Below are 15,139 nucleotides of genomic sequence, written 5' to 3'. Positions count from 1 at the left end.
CTCTGGGTAGCTTGTTTCTAGCGAACGGAGAGTCACGCGGTGGCAAGTTTCATTTCTTTCGGCATACAGTTTATGAGGGCATAGTGCTTCAGTGCGTTAATTGTTTTGATCGTCCACCACAATTACTCCTTGTCCCTTGCTTCTAGCGAATGGAGATCCTAACGGTGGCAAGTCTCATTTCTTTCTGCATTGACTTTATGAGTGCATACTGCTTCAGTGCGTTGTTTGTTTCGATCATCCACCACAATCAATCCAGGTAGCTTGCTTCTAGCGAAGGGAGCGCTACGCAGCGGCGAGTCTCAGTACTTTCTGGACACATACTGTGTGTGAGAATAGTGCTTCAGTGAGTTAATTGTTTGGATCATACACCACAATACCTCCGGGTAGCTTGCTTGTAGCGAAGGAAGCGCCACGCGCCTGAGAGCCTCATTACTGTCTGGACACATACTGTGTGAACATTGTCTTTCAGTGCATTAATTGTTTGATCATCCGCCACCATCCCTCCTGGTAGCTTGCTTCTACCGAATGGAGCGCCACGCAGCGGCGAGCGTCAATACTTTCTGCCTACACTATATGAGGGCATAGTGCTTCAGTGCGTTAATTGTTTGCGTCATAAAATACAATCCCTCCGTGTAACTTGCTTCTAGCGAATAGATCGCCACGCGGTGGCAAGTTTCATTACTTTCTGCATACACTTAATGAGGGCATAGTGTTTCAGTATGTTAATTGATCATCCACCAGAATCCCTCCGGGTTGCTTGCTTCTAGCGAATGGGATGCAACGAAGCGACGAGTCTCATTACTTTCTGGAAACATACTGTGTGTGAGCATGGTGCTCCAGCGCGTTAATTGTTTGTATCATACACCAAAACCCCTCCGGGTAGCTTGCTTCTATCGAATGGAACGCCAAGTGGTGGCAAGTCTCTTTGCTTTCTGCATACAGTTTATGAGGGCATAGTGCTTCAGTGCGTTAATTGTTTGGATCATCCACCAGGATCCCTCGGGGTAGCTTGTTCTTGCGAATGGAGCGCTACGCAGCGGCGAGTCTCATTACTTTCCGGACACATACTGTGTGTGAGAATAGTGCTTCAGTGTGTTAATTGTTTGGATCATCCCCCACAATCCCTCTGGGTAGCTTGCTTCTCGCGAATGGAGAGCCTAACAGTAGCAAGTCTCATTTCTGTCTGCATAGACTTTATGAGGGCATAGTGCTTCAATGCTTTGTTTGTTTTGATCATGCACCACAATCACTCCGGATATCTTGCTTCTAGCGAATGTAGCGCCAAGCAGCGGCGAGTCTCATTACTTTCTGCTTACACTATATGAAGGCATAGTGTGTCAGTGCGTTAATTGTTTGGATCATTCACCCTAAACCCTTCGGGTAGCTTGCTTTTAGCGAATGAAGCACCAATCAGCGGCGAGTCTCATTACTTTCTGCATACACTTTATGACGGCATAGTGCTTCAGTGCGTTAATTGTTTGGATCACCAACCAGAATCCCTCCGGGTAGCTTGATTCTACCGAATGGAGAGCCACGCTGTGGTAAGTCTCATTTTTTTCCATGCACTTTATCAGAGCATAGTGCTTCAGTGCGTTAATTGTTTGGGTCATAAAATACAATCCCTCGGGGTAGCTTGCTTCTAGCGAATTTAGCGCCTAGCAGCGGCGAGCCTCATTATTTTCTGCTTACACTATATGAGGGCATAGTGTGTCATGCGTTAATTGTTTGGATCATCCACCCCAAACCCTTCGGGTAGCTTGCTTTTAGCGAATGAAGCACCACGCAGCGGCGAGTCTCATTACTTTCTGCATACAGTTTATGACGGCATAGTACTTCAGTGCGTTAATTGTTTGGATCATCAACCAGAATCCCTCCGGGTAGCTTGCTTCTACCGAATGGACAGCCACGCTGTGGTATGTCTCATTTTTTTTCCATGCACTTTATCAGAGCATAGTGCTTCAGTGCGTTAATTGTTTGGGTCACAAAATGCAATCCCTCGGGGTAGCTTGCTTCTAGCGAATGGAGCGCCAAGCAGCGGTGAGTCTCATTACTTTGTGCTTACACTATATGAGGGCATAGTGTGTCAGTGCGTTAATTGTTTGAATCATCCACCCCAAACCCTTCGGGTAGCTTGCTTTTAACGAATTAAGCACCACGCAGAGGTGAGTCTCATTACTTTCTGCTTACACTATATGAGGGCATAGTGTGTCAGTGCGTTAATTGTTTGGATCATCCACCCCAAACCCTTCGGGTAGCTTGCTTTTAGCGAATGTAGCACCACGAAGCGGCGAGTCTCATTACTTTCTGCATACACTTTATGAGGGCATAGTGGTTCAGTCCTTCAATTGTTTGGATCATCCACTAAAATCCCTCCGGGTAGCTTGCTTCTATCGAATGGAGCGCCACGCGGTGGCAAGTGTCATTACTTTCTGCATACACTTTATGAGGGCATAGTGCTTCAGCGCGTAAATTGTTTGGATCATCCACCACAATCCCTCGGGGTAGCTTCCTTCTAGCGAATGGAGCGCCACGCAGCGGCGAGTGTCATTACTTTCTGATAACATACTGTGTGTGGGCAAAGTACTTCAGTGCTTTAATTGTTTGGATCATCCTCCACAACCTCTCCGGGTAGCCTGCTTGTGGCGAATGGAGCGGCAAGCAGCGGCCAGTCTCATTATTTTCTGCTTACACAATATGAGGGCATAGTGTGTCAGTGCGTTAATTGTTTGGATCATCCACCCCAAACCCTTCGGGTAGCTATCTTCTAGCGAATGGAGCGCCACGCGGCGGCGAGTCTCATTACTTTCTGCATACACTTTATGAGGACATAGTGCTTCAGTGCGTTAATTGTTCAAATCATCCACCACAATCCCTCCGGGTAGCTTGCTTCTAGCGAATGGAGCTCCACCCAGCGGCGAGTTTCATTAATTTCTGATAACATACTGTGTGTGAGAATAGTGCTTCAGTGAGTTAATTGTTTGATCATCCACCACAATCCCTCTGATTAGCTTGCTTCTAGCGAACGGAGAGCCACGCGGTGGCAAGTTTCATTTCTTTCTGCTTACAGTTTATGAGGGCATAGTGTTTCAGTTCGTTAATTGTTTTGATCATCCACTACAATTACTCCGGGTACCTTGCTTCTAGCGAATGGAGATCCTAACGGTGGCAAGTCTCATTTCTTTCTGCATTGACTTTATGAGGACATACTGCTTCAGTGCGTTGTTTGTTTCGATCATCCACCACAATCCATCCAGGTAGCATGCTTCTAGCGAATGGAGCGCCACGCAGCGGTGAGTCTCATTACTTTCCGGACAATACTGTGTGTGAGCATAGTGTTTAAGTGCGTTAATTGTTTTGATCATCCACCACAATCTGTCCGGGTAGTTTGCTTCTAGTGAATGGAACGCCACGCGGCGGCGAGTCCTTTTAATTTCAGGACACATACTGTGTGAGAGCATTGTGCTCCAGCGCGTTAATTGTTTGTATCATACACCAAAATCCCTCCGTTAGCTTGCTTCTATGGAATTGAGCGCCACGTGGTGGCAAGTCTCATTGTTTTCTGCATACAGTTTATGAGGGCAAAGTTCTTCAGTGCGTTAATTCTTTGGATCATCCACCACAATCCCTCATGGTAGCTTGCTTCTTGCGAAGGGAGTGCCACGCGGTGGCAAGTCTCATTACCTTCTGCATACACTTTATGAGGGCATAATGCTTCAGTGCGTTAATTGTTTGGATCATCCACCACAATTCCTTTGGGTAGCTTGTTTCTTGCGAATGGAGTGGCACGTTGTCTCATGTCTCATTACCTAATGCATACACTTTATGAGGGCATAGTGCTTCAGTGCGTTTATTGTTTGGATTATCCACCACAATCCCTCCGGGTATCTTGCTTGTAGCGAATGGAGCGCCACGCAGCTGCGAGTCCCATTACTTACTGGACACATACTGTGTGTGAGCATAGTTTTTTAGTGCGTTTATTGTTTTGATCATCCACCACAATCTTTCCGGGTAGATTGCTTCTAGCGAATGGAGCGCCACGCAGCGGCGACTCTCATTACTTACTGGACACATACTGTGTGTGAGCATAGTGTTTTAGTGTGTTTATTTTCTTGATCATCCACCACAATCCTGCCGCGTAGCGTACATCTAGCGAGTGGTGTGCCTCGCGTGGCAAGTGTAACTTCTTTCTGCATACACTTTATAAGGGCATAGTGCTTCAGTGCGTTAATTGTTTGGATCAACAAGGTAGCGTACTTCTAGCGAGTGGAGGGCCACCCTTTCGCAAGTGTCATTAGTTTCTACATACACTTTATGAGGGCATAGTTCTTCAGTTTTTAATTCTTTGGATCATCCACCACAATCCCTTATGGTAGCTTGCTTCTAGCGAATGGAGCGCCACGCAGCGGCGAGACTCATTACTTTCTGGACACATACTGTGTCTGAGAATAGTGCTTCAGTGCGTTAATTATTTGGATCATCCAGCACAATCCTTCTGGGTAGCTTGCTTCTAGCGAATGGAGCGCCACGTGGCGGAGAGTCTCTTTACCTTCAAGACACATACTGTGTGATAGCATTGTCCTTCATTGCGTTAATTGTTTGGATCATCCAGCACAATCCTTCTGGGTAGCTTGCTTCTAGCGAATGGAGAGCCTAATAGTGGCAAGTCTAATTTCTTTCTGCATAGACTTTATGATAACATAGTGCTTCAGTTCGTTCTTTGTTTGGATCACCCACCACAATCCCTCCGGGTGGCTTGCTTCTAGCGAATGGAGCGCCACGTGGCGGAGAGTCTTTTTACCTTCTAGACACATACTGTGTGATAGCATTGTCCTTCATTGCGTTAATTCTTTGGATCATCCATTACAAACCCTCCGGGTAGCTTGCTTCTAGCGAATTTAGCGCCCCGCGTTGTAAGTCTGATTACTTTCCGCATACACTTTATGAGGGCATAGTGGTTCAGTCCTTCAATTGTTTGGATCATCCACTAAAATCTCTCCGGGTAGCTTGTTTCTATCGAATGGAGCGTCACGCGGTGGAAAGTCTCGTTACTTTCTGCATACAGTTTATGAGGGCATGGTGCTTCAGTGCGTTAATTGTTTGGATCATCCACCACAATCCCTCCGGGTACCTTCCTATAGCGAATGGAGCGCCAAGCAGCGGTGAGTCTCATTATATTCTGGACACATACTGTGTGTGAGCATAGTGCTTCAGTGCGTTAATTCTTTGGATCATACACCACAAACCCTCCAGGTAGCTCGCTTCTAGCGAATGGAGCGCCAGTTGGCGGCAAGTCTCAATATTTTCTGCATACACTTTATGAGGGCATAATGCTTCAGTGCGTTAATTGTTTGGATCATCCATCACAATCTCTCTGGGTAGATTGATTCTAGCGAATGGAGAGCCACGTAGCGGCTTGTCTCATTACTTTCTGGACAATACTGTGTGTGAGCATAGTGTTTAAGTGCGTTAATTGTTTGGATCATCCAACACAATCTATCCGGGTAGTTCGTTTCTAGCGAATGGAGAGCCACGCGGCGACGAATTTCTTTAATTTGTGGACACATACTGTGTGTGAGCATTGTGTTTCAGTGCGTTAATTCTTTGGATCATACACCACAATCCCTTCGGGTAGCTTGCTTCTATCGAATGGAGCTAAACGCAGCGGGCGAGTCTGGGTACTTTCTGGACACATACTATGTGTGAGCATAGTGCTTCAGTGCGTTAATTGTTTGGATCATCCACATAAATCCCTCCGGCTGGCTTGCTTCAATCGAATGGAGCGCCACGCGGTAGCAAGTCTCATTACTTTCTGCATATAGTTTATGAGAGCATAGTCCTTCAGTGCGTTAATTGTATGGATCATCCACCACAATCCCTCCGGATAGCTTGTTTCTAGCGAATGGAGCGCCAAGCAGCGGCCAGTCTCATTACTTTCTGCTTACACTATATGAGGGCATAGTGTGTCAGTGCGTTAATTTTTTGGATCATCCACCCCAAACCCTTCGGGTAGCTTGCTTTTTGCGAATGTAGCACCACGCAGAGGCGAGTCTCATTACTTTCTGCATACACTTTATGAGGGCATAGTGGTTCAGTCCTTCAATTGTTTGGATCATCCACTAAAATCCCTCTAGGTAGCTTGCTTCTATCGAATGGAGCGCCACGCAGCGGCGAGTGTCATTACTTTCTGATAACATACTGTTTGTGGGCAAAGTAGGTCAGCGCGTAATTGTTTGGATCATCCACCACAATCTCTCCGGGTAGCCTGGTTCTAGCGAATGGAGCGCCACGCGGCGGCGAGTCTAATTAATTTCTGCTTACACTATATGAGGGCATAGTGCTTCAGTGCGTTAATTGTATGGATCATCCACCACAATCCATCCGGATATCTTGTTTCTACCGAATGGAGCGCCAAGCAGCGGCCAGTCTCATTACTTTCTGCTTACACTATATGAGGGCATAGTGTGTCAGTGCGTTAATTGTTTGGATCATCTACCCCAAACCCTTCGGGTAGCTTGCTTTTAGCGAATGAAGCACCACGCAGCGGCGAGTCTCATTACTTTCTGCATACAGTTTATGACGGCATAGTGCTTCAGTGTGTTAATTGTTTGGATCATCCACCACAATCCCTCCGGGTAGCTTGCTTCTAGCGAATGGAGCGCCACCCAGCGGCGAGTGTCATTAATTTCTGCTGACACTTAATGAGGGCATAGTGTGTCAGTGCGTTAATTGTTTGGATCATCCACCCCAAACCCTTCGGGTTGGTTGCTCTTAGCGAATGTAGCACCACGCAGCGGCGAGTCTATTACTTTCTGCATACAGTTTATGACGGCATAGGGCTTCAGTGCGTTAAATGTTTGGATTATTCACCACAATTGTCCGGGTAGCTTTCTTCTACCGAATGGAGAGCCACGCTGTGACAAGTCTCATTTTTTTGCATACACGTTATCAGGGCATAGTGCTTCAGTGCGTTAATTGTTTGGATCATCCACCAGAATCCCTCCGGGTAGCTTGCTTCTATGGAATGGAGCTAAACGCAGCGGCGAGTCTCAGTACTTTCTGGACACATACTATGTGTGAGCATAGTGCTTCAGTGCGTTAATTGTTTGGTTCATCCACCAAAATCCCCCCGGCTGGCTTGCTTGAATCGAACGGAGCGCCACGCGGTAGCAAGTCTCATTACTTTCTGCATACAGTTTATGAGGGCATAGTGCTTCAGTGCGTTAATTGTTTGTATCATCTACCACGATCCCTCGGAGTAGCTTGCTTCTAGCGAATGGAGCGCCACGCAGCGGCGAGACTCATTACTTTCTGGACACATACTGTGTGTGAGAATAGTGCTTCAGTACGTTGTTTGTTTGGATCATCCACCACAATCCCTCCGGGTGACTTGCTTCTAGCGAATGGAGCGCCACGTGGCGGAGAGTCTTTTTACCTTCTAGACACATACTGTGTGATAGCATTGTCCTTCATTGCGTTAATTCTTTGGATCATCCATTACAAACCCTCCGCGTAGCTTGCTTCTAGCGAATTTAGCGCCCCGCGTTGTAAGTCTGATTACTTTCTGCATACACTTTATGAGGGCATAGTGGTTCAGTCCTTCAATTGTTTGGATCATCCACTAAAATCTCTCCGGGAAGCTTGTTTCTATCGAATGGAGCGTCACGCGGTGGAAAGTCTCGTTACTTTCTGCATACAGTTTATGAGGGCATGGTGCTTCAGTGCGTTAATTGTTTGGATCATCCACCACAATCCCTCCGGGTACCTTCCTATAGCGAATGGAGCGCCAAGCAGCGGTGAGTCTCATTACATTCTGGACACATACTGTGTGTGAGCATAGTGCTTCAGTGCGTTAATTCTTTGGATCATACACCACAAACCCTCCAGGTAGCTCGCTTCTAGCGAATGGAGCGCCAGTTGGCGGCAAGTCTCAATACTTTCTGCATACACTTTATGAGGGCCTAATGCTTCAGTGCGTTAATTGTTTGGATCATCCATCACAATCTCTCTGGGTAGATTGATTCTAGCGAATGGAGAGCCACGTAGCGGCTTGTCTCATTACTTTCTGGACAATACTGTGTGTGAGCATAGTGTTTAAGTGCGTTAATTGTTTGGATCATCCACCACAATCTATCCGGGTAGTTCGTTTCTAGCGAATGGAGAGCCACGCGGCGACGAATTTCTTTAATTTCTGGACACATACTGTGTGTGAGCATTGTGTTTCAGTGAGTTAATTCTTTGGATCATACACCACAATCCCTTCGGGTAGCTTGCTTCTATCGAATGGAGCTAAACGAAGCGGCGAGTCTGAGTACTTTCTGGACACATACTATGTGTGAGCATAGTGCTTCAGTGCGTTAATTGTTTGGATCATCCACATAAATCCCTCCGGCTGGCTTGCTTCAATCGAATGGAGCGCCACGCGGTAGCAATTCTCATTACTTTCTGCATATAGTTTATGAGAGCATAGTCCTTCAGTGCGTTAATTGTATGGATCATCCACCACAATCCCTCCGGATAGCTTGTTTCTAGCGAATGGAGCGCCAAGCAGCGGCCAGTCTCATTACTTTCTGCTTACACTATATGAGGGCATAGTGTGTCAGTGCGTTAATTTTTTGGATCATCCACCCCAAACCCTTCGGGTAGCTTGCTTTTAGCGAATGTAGCACCACGCAGCGGCGAGTCTCATTACTTTCTGCATACACTTTATGAGGGCATAGTGGTTCAGTCCTTCAATTGTTTGGATCATCCACTAAAATCCCTCTAGGTAGCTTGCTTCTATCGAATGGAGCGCCACGCAGCGGCGAGTGTCATTACTTTCTGATAACATACTGTTTGTGGGCAAAGTAGGTCAGCGCGTAATTGTTTGGATCATCCACCACAATCTCTCCGGGTAGCCTGGTTCTAGCGAATGGAGCGCCACGCGGCGGCGAGTCTAATTAATTTCTGCTTACACTATATGAGGGCATAGTGCTTCAGTGCGTTAATTGTATGGATCATCCACCACAATCCCTCCGGATAGCTTGTTTCTAGCGAATGGAGCGCCAAGCAGCGGCCAGTCTCATTACTTTCTGCTTACACTATACGAGGGCATAGTGTGTTAGTGCGTTAATTGTTTGGATCATCCACCCCAAACCCTTCGGGTAGCTTGCTTTTAGCGAACGTAGCACCACGCAGCGGCGAGTCTCATTCCTTTCTGCATACAGTTTATGACGGCATAGTGCTTCAGTGCGTTAATTGTTTGGATCATCAACCAGAATCACTCCGGGTAGCTTGCATCTACCGATTGGAGAGCCACGCTGTGGTAAGTCTCATTTTTTTTCCACACACTTTATCAGAGCATAGTGCTTCAGTGCGTTAATTGTTTGGGTTATAAAATACAATCCCTCCGGGTAACTTGCTTCTAGCGATTGGAGCGCCACGCAGCGGCGAGTCTCATTACCTTCTGCATACTTTTTATGAGGGTATAGTGCTTCAGTGCGTTAATTGTTTGGATCATCCACCACACCCCCTACGGGTACCTTGCTTCTCGCCAATGGAGCGCCACGCGCTGGCAAGTCTCATCACTTTCTGCATACACTTAATGAGGGCATAGTGGTTCAGTCCCTCAATTGTTTGGATCATCCACTAAAATCCCTCCGGGTAGCTTGTTTCTATCGAATGGAGCGCCACGCGGTCGCAAGTGTCATTACTTTCTGCATACACTTTATGAGGGCATAGTGTTTCAGTGTGTTAATTGATCATCCACCAGAATCCCTCCGGGTTGCTTGCTTCTAGCGAATGGGGTGCAACGAAGCGACGAGTCTCATTACTTTCTGAAAACATACTGTGTGTGAGCATGGTGGTCCAGCGCGTTAATTGTTTGTATCATACACCAAAATCCCTCCGGGTAGCTTGCTTCTATCGAATGGAGCGCCACGTGCTGGCAACTCTCATTGCTTTCTGCATACAGTTTATGAGGACATTGTGCTTCAGTGCGTTTATTGTTTGGATCATCCCCCACAATCCCTCTGGGTAGCTTGCTTCTCGCGAATTGAGAGCCTAACGGTAGCAAGTCTCATTTCTTTCTGCATAGACTTTATGAGGGCATAGTGCTTCAATGCTTTGTTTGTTTTGATCATGCACCACAATCCCTCCGGATATCTTGTTTCTACCGAATGGAGCGCCAAGCAGCGGCCAGTCTCATTACTTTCTGCTTACACTATATGAGGGCATAGTGTGTCAGTGCGTTAATTGTTTGGATCATCTACCCCAAACCCTTCGGGTAGCTTGCTTTTAGCGAATGGAGCGCCACGCAGCGGCGAGTCTCATTACTTTCTGCTTACACTATATGAGGGCATAGTGTGTCAGTGCGTTAATTGTTTGGATCATCCACCCCAAACCCTTCGGGTAGCTTGCTTTTAGCGAATGAAGCACCACGCAGCGGCGAGTCTCATTACTTTCTGCATACAGTTTATGACGGCATAGTGCTTCAGTGTGTTAATTGTTTGGATCATCCACCACAATCCCTCCGGGTAGCTTGCTTCTAGCGAATGGAGCGCCACCCAGCGGCGAGTGTCATTAATTTCTGCTGACACTTAATGAGGGCATAGTGTGTCAGTGCGTTAATTGTTTGGATCATCCACCCCAAACCCTTCGGGTAGGTTGCTCTTAGCGAATGTAGCACCACGCAGCGGCGAGTCTATTACTTTCTGCATACAGTTTATGACGGCATAGTGCTTCAGTGCGTTAAATGTTTGGATTATTCACCACAATTGTCCGGGTAGCTTTCTTCTACCGAATGGAGAGCCACGCTGTGACAAGTCTCATTTTTTTGCATACACGTTATCAGGGCATAGTGCTTCAGTGCGTTAATTGTTTTGAATATCCACCACAATCCCTCCGGGTAGATTGCTTCTAGCGAATGGAGCGCCACCCAGCGGCGAGTCTCATTACCTTCTGCATACTTTTTATGAGGGTATAGTGCTTCCGTGCGGTAATTGTTTGGATCATCCACCACACTCCCTCCGGGTAGCATGCTTCTCGCGAATGAAGCGACACGCAGCGGCGAGTCTCATTACTTTCTGATAACATACTGTGTGTGGGCAAAGTGCTTCAGTGCGTTAATTGTTTGGATCATCCACCAAATTCCCCCCGGGTAGCCTGCTTCTAGCGAATGGTGCGCCACGCGGCGGCGAGTCTCATTAATTTCTGCTTACACTATATGAGGGCATAGTGCTTCAGTGCGTTAATTGTATGGATCATCCACCACAATCCCTCCGGATAGCTTGTTTCTAGCGAATGGAGCGCCAAGCAGCGGCCAGTCTCATTACTTTCTGCTTACACCATACGATGGCATAGTGTGTTAGTGCGTTAATTTTTTGGATCATCCACCCCAAACCCTTCGGGTAGCTTGCTTTTAGCTTATGTAGCACCACGCAGCGGCGAGTCTCATTATTTTCTGCATACAGTTTATGACGGCATAGTGCTTCAGTGCGTTAATTGTTTGGATCATCAACCAGAATCACTCCGGGTAGCTTGCTTCTACCGAATGGAGATCCACGCTGTGGTAAGTCTCATTTTTTTCCACACACTTTATCAGAGCATAGTGCTTCAGTGCGTTAATTGTTTGGGTCATAAAATACAATCCCTCCGGGTAACTTGCTTCTAGCGATTGGAGCGCCACGCAGCGGCGAGTCTCATTACCTTCTGCATACTTTTTATGAGGGTATAGTGCTTCAGTGCGTTAATTGTTTGGATCATCCACCACACCCCCTACGGGTAGCTTGCTTCTCGCCAATGGAGCGCCACGCGCTGGCAAGTCTCATCACTTTCTGCATACACTTAATGAGGGCATAGTGGTTCAGTGTGTTAGTTGATCATCCACCAGAATCCCTCCGGGTTGCTTGCTTCTAGCGAATGGGGTGCAACGAAGCGACGAGTCTCATTACTTTCTGGAAACATACTGTGTGTGAGCATGGTGGTCCAGCGCGTTAATTGTTTGTATCATACACCAAAATCCCTCCGGGTAGCTTGCTTCTATCGAATGGAGCGCCACGTGGTGGCAACTCTCATTGCTTTCTGCATACAGTTTATGAGGACATTGTGCTTCAGTGCGTTTATTGTTTGGATCATCCCCCACAATCCCTCTGGGTAGCTTGCTTCTCGCGAATTGAGAGCCTAACGGTAGCAACTCTCATTTCTTTCTGCATAGACTTTATGAGGGCATAGTGCTTCAATGCTTTGTTTGTTTTGATCATGCACCACAATCCCTCCGGATATCTTGCTTCTAGCGAATGTAGCGCCAAGCAGCGGCGAGTCTCATTACTTTCTGCTTACACTATATGAAGGCATAGTGTGTCGGTGCGTAAATTGTTTGGATCATCCACCCCAAACCCTTCGGGTAGCTTGCTTTTAGCGAATGTAGCACCACGCAGCGGCGAGTCTCAATACTTTCTGCATACACTTAATGAGTGCATGGTGGTTCAGTCCTTCAATTGTTTGGATCATCCACTAAAATCCCTCCGGGTAGCTTTCTTCTATCAAGTGGAGCGCCACGCGTTGGCAAGTGTCATTACTTTCTGCATACACTTTATGAGGGCATAGTGCTTCAGCGCGTAAATTGTTTGGATCATCCACCACAATCCCTCGGGGTAGCTTCCTTCTAGCGAATGGTGCGCCACGCAGCGGCGAGTGTCATTAATTTCTGATAATATACTGTGTGTGCGCAAAGTAGTACAGTGCGTTAATAGTTTGGATCATCCACCACAATCTCTCCGGGTAGCCTGCTTCTAGTGAATGGAGCGCCACGCGGCGGCGAGTCTCATTAATTTCTGCTTACACTATATGAGGGCATAGTGCTTCAGTGCGTTAATTGTATGGATCATCCACCACAATTCCTCCGGATAGCTTGTTTCTACCGAATGGAGCGCCAAGCAGCTTCCAGTCTCATTACTTTCTGCTTACACTGTATGAGGGCATAGTGTGTCAGTGCGTTAATTGTTTGGATCATCCACCCCAAACCCTTCGGGTAGGTTGCTTTTAGCGAATCGAGCGCCACGCTGCGGCGAGCATCAATACCTTCTGCCTACACTATATGAGGGCATAGTCCTTCAGTGGGTTAATTGTTTGGGTCATAAAATACAATCCCTCGGGGTAGCTTCCTTCTAGCGAATGGAGCGCCACCCAGCGGCGAGTGTCATTAATTTCTGCTTACACTATATGTGGGCATAATGTGTCAGTGCGTTAATTGTTTGGATCATCCACCACAGATTCTCCGGGTAGCTTGTTTCTAGCGAATGGAGCTCCACGCGGTGGCAAGTCTCATTACTTTCTGCATACACTTAATGAGTGCATGGTGGTTCAGTGCTTCAATTGTTTGGATCATCCACTAAAATCCCTCCGGGTAGCTTTCTTCTATCAAATGGAGCGCCACGCGGTGGCAAGTGTCATTACTTTCTGCATACAATTTATGAGGGCATAGTGCTTCAGCGCGTAAATTGTTTGGATCATCCACCACAATCCCTCGGGGTAGCTTCCTTCTAGCGAATGGTGCGCCACGCAGCGGCGAGTGTCATTAATTTCTGATAATATACTGTGTGTGCGCAAAGTAGTACAGTGCGTTAATAGTTTGGATCATCCACCACAATCTCTCCGGGTAGCCTGCTTCTAGTGAATGGAGCGCCACGCGGCGGCGAGTCTCATTAATTTCTGCTTTCACTATATGAGGGCATAGTGCTTCAGTGCGTTAATTGTATGGATCATCCACCACAATTCCTCCGGATAGCTTGTTTCTACCGAATGGAGCGCCAAGCAGCGGCCAGTCTCATTACTTTCTGCTTACACTGTATGAGGGCATAGTGTGTCAGTGCGTTAATTGTTTGGATCATCCACCCCAAACCCTTCGGGTAGCTTGCTTTTAGCGAATGAAGCACCACGCAGCGGCGAGTCTCATTACTTTCTGCATACAGTTTATGACGGCATAGTGCTTCAGTGCGTTAATTGTTTGGATCATCCACCACAATCCCTCCGGATAGCTTGCTTCTAGCGAATGGAGCGCCACCCAGCGGCGAGTGTCATTAATTGCTGATAACATACTGTGTGTGAGAATAGTGCTTCAGTGAGTTAATTGTTTGGATCATCCACCACAGATTCTCCGGGTAGCTTGTTTCTAGCGAATGGAGCTCCACGCGGTGGCAAGTCTCATTACTTTCTGCATACACTTTATTAGGGCATATTGCTTCAGTGCGTTAATTGTTTGGATCATCCACCACAATCTCTCTGGTTAGCTTTCTTCTAGCGAATGGAGCGCCACGCAGCGGCGAGTCTCATTATTTTCTGGACAGATACTGTGTGTGAGAATAGTGCTTCAGTGCGTTAATTGTTTCGATTATCCACCACAATCCCTCTGGGTAGCTTGTTTCTAGCGAACGGAGAGTCACGCGGTGGCAAGTTTCATTTCTTTCGGCATACAGTTTATGAGGGCATAGTGCTTCAGTGCGTTAATTGTTTTGATCATCCACCACAATTACTCCGGTTCCCTTGCTTCTAGCGAATGGAGATCCTAACGGTGGCAAGTCTCATTTCTTTCTGCATTGACTTTATGAGTGCATACTGCTTCAGTGCGTTGTTTGTTTCGATCATCCACCACAATCCATCCAGGTAGCTTGCTTCTAGCGAAGGGAGCGCTACGCAGCGGCGAGTCTCATTACTTTCTGGACACATACTGTGTTTGAGAATAGTGCTTCAGTGTGTTAATTGTTTGGATCATACACCACAATACCTCCGGGTAGCTTGCTTGTAGCGAACGAAGCGCCACGCGGCTGAGAGCCTCATTACTGTCTGGACACATACTGTGTGAACATTGTCTTTCAGTGCATTAATTGTTTGATCATCCGCCACCATCCCTCCGGGTAGCTTGGTTCTACCGAATGGAGCGCCACGCAGCGGCGAGCGTCAATACTTTCTGCCTACACTAGATGAGGGCATAGTGCTTCAGTGCATTAATTGTTTGCGTCATAAAATACAATCCCTCCGGGTAACTTGCTTCTAGCGAATAGATCGCCACGCGGTGGCAAGTTTCATTACTTTCTGCATACACTTAATGAGGGCATAGTGTGTCAGTATGTTAATTGATCATCCACCAGAATCCCTCCGGGTTGCT

Source organism: Thermobia domestica, chromosome 6 (assembly GCF_964235325.1).
Source record: "Thermobia domestica chromosome 6, izTheDome1.hap1.1, whole genome shotgun sequence".
NCBI classification, from domain to species: domain Eukaryota; kingdom Metazoa; phylum Arthropoda; class Insecta; order Zygentoma; family Lepismatidae; genus Thermobia; species Thermobia domestica.
This window is presented reverse-complemented; position numbering follows the sequence as displayed.